Source organism: Arachis duranensis, chromosome 6 (genome assembly GCF_000817695.3).
Source record: "Arachis duranensis cultivar V14167 chromosome 6, aradu.V14167.gnm2.J7QH, whole genome shotgun sequence".
Classification (NCBI taxonomy): domain Eukaryota; kingdom Viridiplantae; phylum Streptophyta; class Magnoliopsida; order Fabales; family Fabaceae; genus Arachis; species Arachis duranensis.
Window position 1 is genome coordinate 71733840 of NC_029777.3, and position 6140 is coordinate 71739979.

Consider the following 6140-nt stretch of genomic DNA (forward strand, 5'->3'; position numbering starts at 1 on the left):
ACGAATTGAAGATTTCTAGTTTTTTTCAGTCTTTTTAGATTGTCACTTTTTGTATTAATAAAAGTATTTTTGTTGCTCAATTTTTTATTTAAAAATAAAAAATTTATTTATTTTATCACTACTCAAAATACATAAATATTATTTCTTAATCCATCATAATTTGTAAATTTATTTTTAATTAAAACCAAATTTATACTCATTCTTTCTATTCTTATTTTTCAAAACATTCATTTGAATATCAACATACTATTTGATAAGCACTTAGAATGGGCAAAAAAAATCCTGCCTCGCAGTATACTCACAGTATATTGTATCATATTCAACTTCATAAATTATGCGAGAACAGATACAATCTAAACATATAAACAACACATATTAAAAGATAAAACATAAATAAGAACCATAACCAATATCATTTATGTAAAAATTCTTTGATTTATTGTGTTAAAATAATTTATTTTTTAGATAAAAAAAATTATTTTACAAAAATATAAGTTATCATTTTTCAATACTAATGAAAGTCTATAAAATTTAAAAGAGGGGTGCATAAAAAGATGAGGAACTTAAAGATTTAAAAAAATTACTACTTTGATCTTTGATTTTATTTATTTGTTGATTGAAAAAAAAAAGAGAAAGAATAAATGTGAAATCTCTCATCAAACTTATTTTTCAAGATGAAAAAAGAAATACAGAAAAAAAAAGCTTTTTTTCAACTTGAACTATCCTTCAAATCTCTTAACCACTATCTTTTAATTTGAATCCTAACTTGGTTTAAAGAAAACCCTGTAGAGGATGTTACTTTTGCTTTCGGACGTTGCTTTTTGCTTTACTTAAAGTAAAGCCAAAATATAATCTACTTTTAATATATTATTTGAAAAATAAAAAGTAGTATTCCAAAAATACTTCCTAATGTGCCTCTAAATTTTTTTCAACCTATCAAATTCAACAAATCATGTAACTTGTACTACTACTAAAAATATCTATCCACCCAACAAAGACATAAAATTGAAGAAGTATAATTGAAGAAGTATAGAGTTGTAAAATAACAATAAAAAAAGTCAACTCAAACAACAATTGCAAAAAATCAAAAATGCATTTGTGTGTAAGAAATGCAAATTTCTAATAGCCTCATACCACTCTAGTCTAGCTCTATATTAAAATTTTAAAAAACATGAATTCTCAAAGGATGTTTACAGTCGACAGATATTCTCTTCCTCTTTTTTTTTCTCTTAATTTTCAACCATAATTAAATCATGAAACCCAGTGGATAAGCTTATGGCATAATGAAACATTTTCAAAAATGACACAGGTAAAGTAATAACTTTAATGGTTTAAAAAAAGGTGATATCAGTAATATAATTATGTAGGTAACTTAACAACTGTACAAATAATTATTCAGAATCACAAAATCAAAATATAAGAAAAGTGCTTCATCACATATACTTGACCCTCCAACAAAATTATAGGCCTCCGAACAGTAACTTGTATTTTGCACCTCTGTCAATACACAAGATAATTTGTATCAAATCTGGCATCACTGACCAAGAAAAGAAAATGTATAAATATTAAATGAAATAACAGTTCGAAAAATAAAAAGGACAAAATATAAGACAAACTACAAAGAGAACATTAAATACAAAAAATCCAAGAGTAGATTAAAGTGAGAATGAGATAAGGACACAACATGCTAAATTTCACATGTTTAAGAGTTACAAACACAACAAAGAAAACACCCCGAATCAACCCAAGAACAATGCATTTAAAACAAAAGATTAGACCATATATATTAATTGAGGCATGCTTGGAACACAAGAACTCACAGATTCATCAATTAAAATCAACATCGTAGAATTTGGGAAGAGCTGACCACTGAAATTGAAAATAGTCCAAAGCATAATCACCCTAACCTTAAGACTCAATGTTTCCTTCTCCAGATTAATCTTATTTATCATATCCATGAGAGTTCTCATTTTAAAATGGGATAAAAAAGATGAAGGAAAACCATACTACAATTAATAAAACAAACTCTATTAGAAAATACAATGGGTCAGATAAAAGTGAAAAAATTCAGAATCAACCAATGAAAGATAGTAACCAATCTCAAAATTAAACGTAAATGGAGCAAAAATATAACATCTCTCTTACCTAATACCCAATTATCTATCTTATTTTTATTAGTTCTAATGCTTATAATATAAAGTGAGATTATTTTCTTAAACTCAAATTGGTCATAGACATCGAATATTAATAAATTTATAGATCAATGCTTAATACGCCACAATAACTTAACTCAATCAACTTTAAACCAATAAAAATCGATATCATGCAAAGTGTCACCTCATAAAAATGCTTCCACAATACATATTTCAGATGGCAAAAATACATAAATAAAAAGTGCAATAAAAAAGAAACACAACAACATTTCATCTAATCTACATCCGACACATGCATAACTCTGAATCCCAGACCTACAGAACTTATTCGACCTAATTCCTAAATTGTGAAAAATAACATACTAAATTCTTTTAGGAAATAAGAATAAAAAACAGTGAACATTCAATACACACAAACTAACCCTTTAATATTGGAACAAAATAAAGCCAGAAAAAACCAAAATGAGCGAAGGCAGAAAGCAAATCCTAAAAGCTAACCTTTAAAAAATAAACAGAACAGACGAAACTTAAACTTACCTACAGAAAGTAATCCACACTAAAATCCTTCGCCATAAAACAAATGACCCTCAAGTTGCTGTCCTCCTCTATACTCTACACTTCATAATTTTAAAATATGTATATTTGTCCGGTGATTGAAAAATTTTTCAACATAAATTCTCATTTTCTTGAGTAGCAAAAGGCATTTTAATAAAAGAGAATGCATTAAAATCAAAAGAAAGCCAAAACACATGATGTTCTTTGTTACTTTTATTTGAACAACTGGAGTATCAAATTGAATCCATTTAGATTAACCAAATTCTTCAGCTACTGAAAACAACTGTTTCATCATTGCAAAAAAAAATATAAAAAAGGAAAGGTTAGCACCATATGTTTAGATCATTTCTTGAAATGACATAAAAGGATAACTTTCATCATTGCATCTACATTTCAAGTTTTAGTAGTAATTTAATTTACAAAAGTAACATGTAATAAAATGAGTACATGATTTCAAATCATAAATTATGCGAGATACCTTTTTTGTTAATTATAAGGTGCAAGCAAGGAATATCCTTATGCAATCTCAGGAACCATGTTTGTCCTCTGTCAAGCATTTCTTTTTCATTAGATTCTGCAAAAGCATTTGGATAACAGAGACATAAAAAACAAATTTTCTTTCCAACTTATGCATAATTGTTTCAATAAAAATAGATAAGACATCTATTTGTAAAGAAAATATGCATTAAAAATACAAAATAAATAATTTCTTCAGTAATATTCCATGTTTTCGAGAGGAAATAATGTCATTTCTAAATTATTCCAATACAAAAGACCCATCGCAGATACCGAATAATATCAGTATCAATTTTGCTTTTTGTTCTTTTTTTTCATGTGTATATCTAATATATATCACTTGCACAAATATTTAGCCAAATTCCAATCAGATAGTAACTGATTGTCAAATTTAATTAAACAAATCATGAACATTTTTGCACCAATACAAATGGAAGTTCCATAATATTCAATCACCAACCAATTTTCCATTTTCATTCAAGAAAAAAGAAACAAAGACCACATTGCATAAGACTAACTATTGAACCAAATTAGAGACGATAAAAAGAATTCTGAGGCAAATAAGAAAAATTCTGATCTTGATAAACCCCGTTTTGACGATTTATCTTGCATTGATTTTAAGAGATTTTAATACCTTTCACCCTCATTTATCCATTGAATTAGCATAGTTTTGTGATTGTCTCCTTATTTGTGCTTAGATGTGAAAACATGCTTTTTAGGACTTAAAATAGCTAAATCTGATTCTCCTTGACTTCATTAGATGCCTTGATATGTTTGTTAGTGATTTCAGATTGAAAAGGCTAGGAATGGATCAAAGGAGTGAAGAGGGAAAGCATGCAAAGTGGAGAAATCATGAAAAGTCAAAGAAGTTGAACTCGCCCATGGACGCGCGCGCGCACCTGGCGCTTGCGCGCACCTTGCAAATTACCCCATGGATGCGTACGCGTGCTGTGCGCGTACGCGTCGGTGCTGGTTTATAGTTTTTTAATGAAAACATGACCAGCGAATTTTCAAGGGTTGTGGGACCCAATTCCAACCAACTTTGGTGCCTAAACTGCTATTTAAAGCCAAGGATTGAAAAGCAAGGGGAGATGAGTTCATTCACATAAGAAGAATCAACTGAACTTCTAACCATTAGTTTAGTTTAGTAGTTAGAGTTAGTTTCTAGAGAGAGAAGCTCTCACTTCTCTTTAGGATTAGGATTAGGATTAGTTCTTAGATCTAGGTTTTAATCTTTGCTTTCTTCTACTTCTACCTCTCAATTCTTTGTTGTTACATTCACCATTCTTCCATTCTTTTGTTCCAATTTCCTTTATGTTGTTCTTATGCTTTGTTGTAATTGTTCCTTCCATTTTCTTTCAATTAAATAAGAGGTAATTCATAATAATTGTTCTTCTTTGCTTTTCTATTGTTGATCTCTTGCCTTTGTAGTTAGATCTCTCTTTAATTCTTGCAATTTATGTTGTTTACTTTTATTGCCTTTTATGTGTTTGTTGAAATGCCTCTTCTAGATATAGTATAGATTTTGTTCCTCTTGGCCTAGGTAGAGTAATTAGTGACACTTGAGTTATCTAATTCCTTTGTTGATTGGTAATTGGAGAGATTGCTAATTGGTTTGGAGTGCACTAAAGCTAGTCTTTCCTTGGGAGTTGGCTAGGACTTGTGGCTCAAGTCAATTCATCCACTTGACTTTCCTTTATTTAGTAAGGGTTAACTAAGTGGTAGCAATAAACAATTCTCATCACAATTGAGAAGGATAACTAGGATAGGACTTCTAATTTTCATACCTTACCAAGAGCCTTTTATAGTTGTTAGTTTACTTTCTTGCCATTTATCTTTTATGCCTCTTATCAAAACCCTAAAATAACTCACAACCAATAACAAGATACTTTATTGTAATTCCTAGGGAGAACGACCCAAGGTTCCAATACTTCGGTTTATAAATTTAGGGGTTTGTTTTAGTGACAAACAACTTTTTGTATGAGAAGATTATTGTTTGGTTTAGGAACTATACTTGCAACGAGAATTTATTTGTGAAATTCTAAACCATCAAAAATCCTAATCATCAAAATGGCGCCGTTGCCGGGGAATTGCAATGGTGTTGTGTTATTGGTTATTGTATATATGTGCATATTGTGAATATGTTTGCTTTTTGCTTCTTTGTTAGTTTTTAGTTTGTTCTCTTTATTTGTTCCTATTTTTGTTTTTGCCCTCTCTTGCCATCATGAATTCTCACTTTGGCTATGAGTGTAGTTACAATTATGTTGTAGGTGATGAGAACTACAATGAGAATGTGTATCAAGGATGGGATAACCAAAGGTGGGAGGAGCCATATGCATATGATCAATCCTCATGGCAACAACCCCCACCAATGCACTATGAAGAAGAGCCATTATATGATGCATATTAATCCAATGGCTATGGTGAATCACCTTGTGACTTTCAAGAACCACCACCATATGCCTATGAACCATATCCTCAACATAACTCTCAACCATACTCACAAGCCCCTTCTTATCAACCACCTTCATATGACCCTAATCCATATCTATCCTACCAACAACCATATGAGCCATATGAACCACATATAGAGCCACCACAATTCCAACATCAACATTTTCAAGAGCCACCCCCTCCACATTATTACCAAGATGAACCACCTCCAATATATGAAAATTTCCAACCACAAGATGAATACTACATTCCATCACAACCTCCCATGGAAGAATACTTATGTCCTTCAATCCAAGAGCCCTATGATCCTACTCATGACATCCAAGAGGAACAAGAGTCAAGGGATCGTCTCAAGGAAGCATTGGATCAATTTCAAGCAACCATGAAGTGTGTTGTGCAACAAGTGGAAAGAATGGAAAACATTGAACTACCATAACTCTACCAAGAAGAACCACCTTCCTA

General features: G+C 30.7%; 1 long non-coding RNA gene across 3 annotated transcripts in view; it reads right to left on the reverse strand.

Annotated features, from left to right (window-relative positions):
- Positions 1-1308: 1308 nt before the first annotated feature.
- The window catches only part of LOC110273201 (uncharacterized), a 13023-nt gene continuing 8191 nt past the window's right edge, over positions 1309-6140 (reverse strand). For 2 of the 3 annotated variants that reach the window (XR_002364640.2, XR_008010716.1), the window contains 2 exons: positions 2691-3282; positions 1309-1497 (listed from right to left, as the gene is read on the reverse strand). This is a non-coding gene — a long non-coding RNA (uncharacterized LOC110273201). The remainder of the gene's footprint in view (positions 1498-2690; positions 3283-6140) is intronic. The other variant, XR_008010717.1, reaches the window with a different exon arrangement.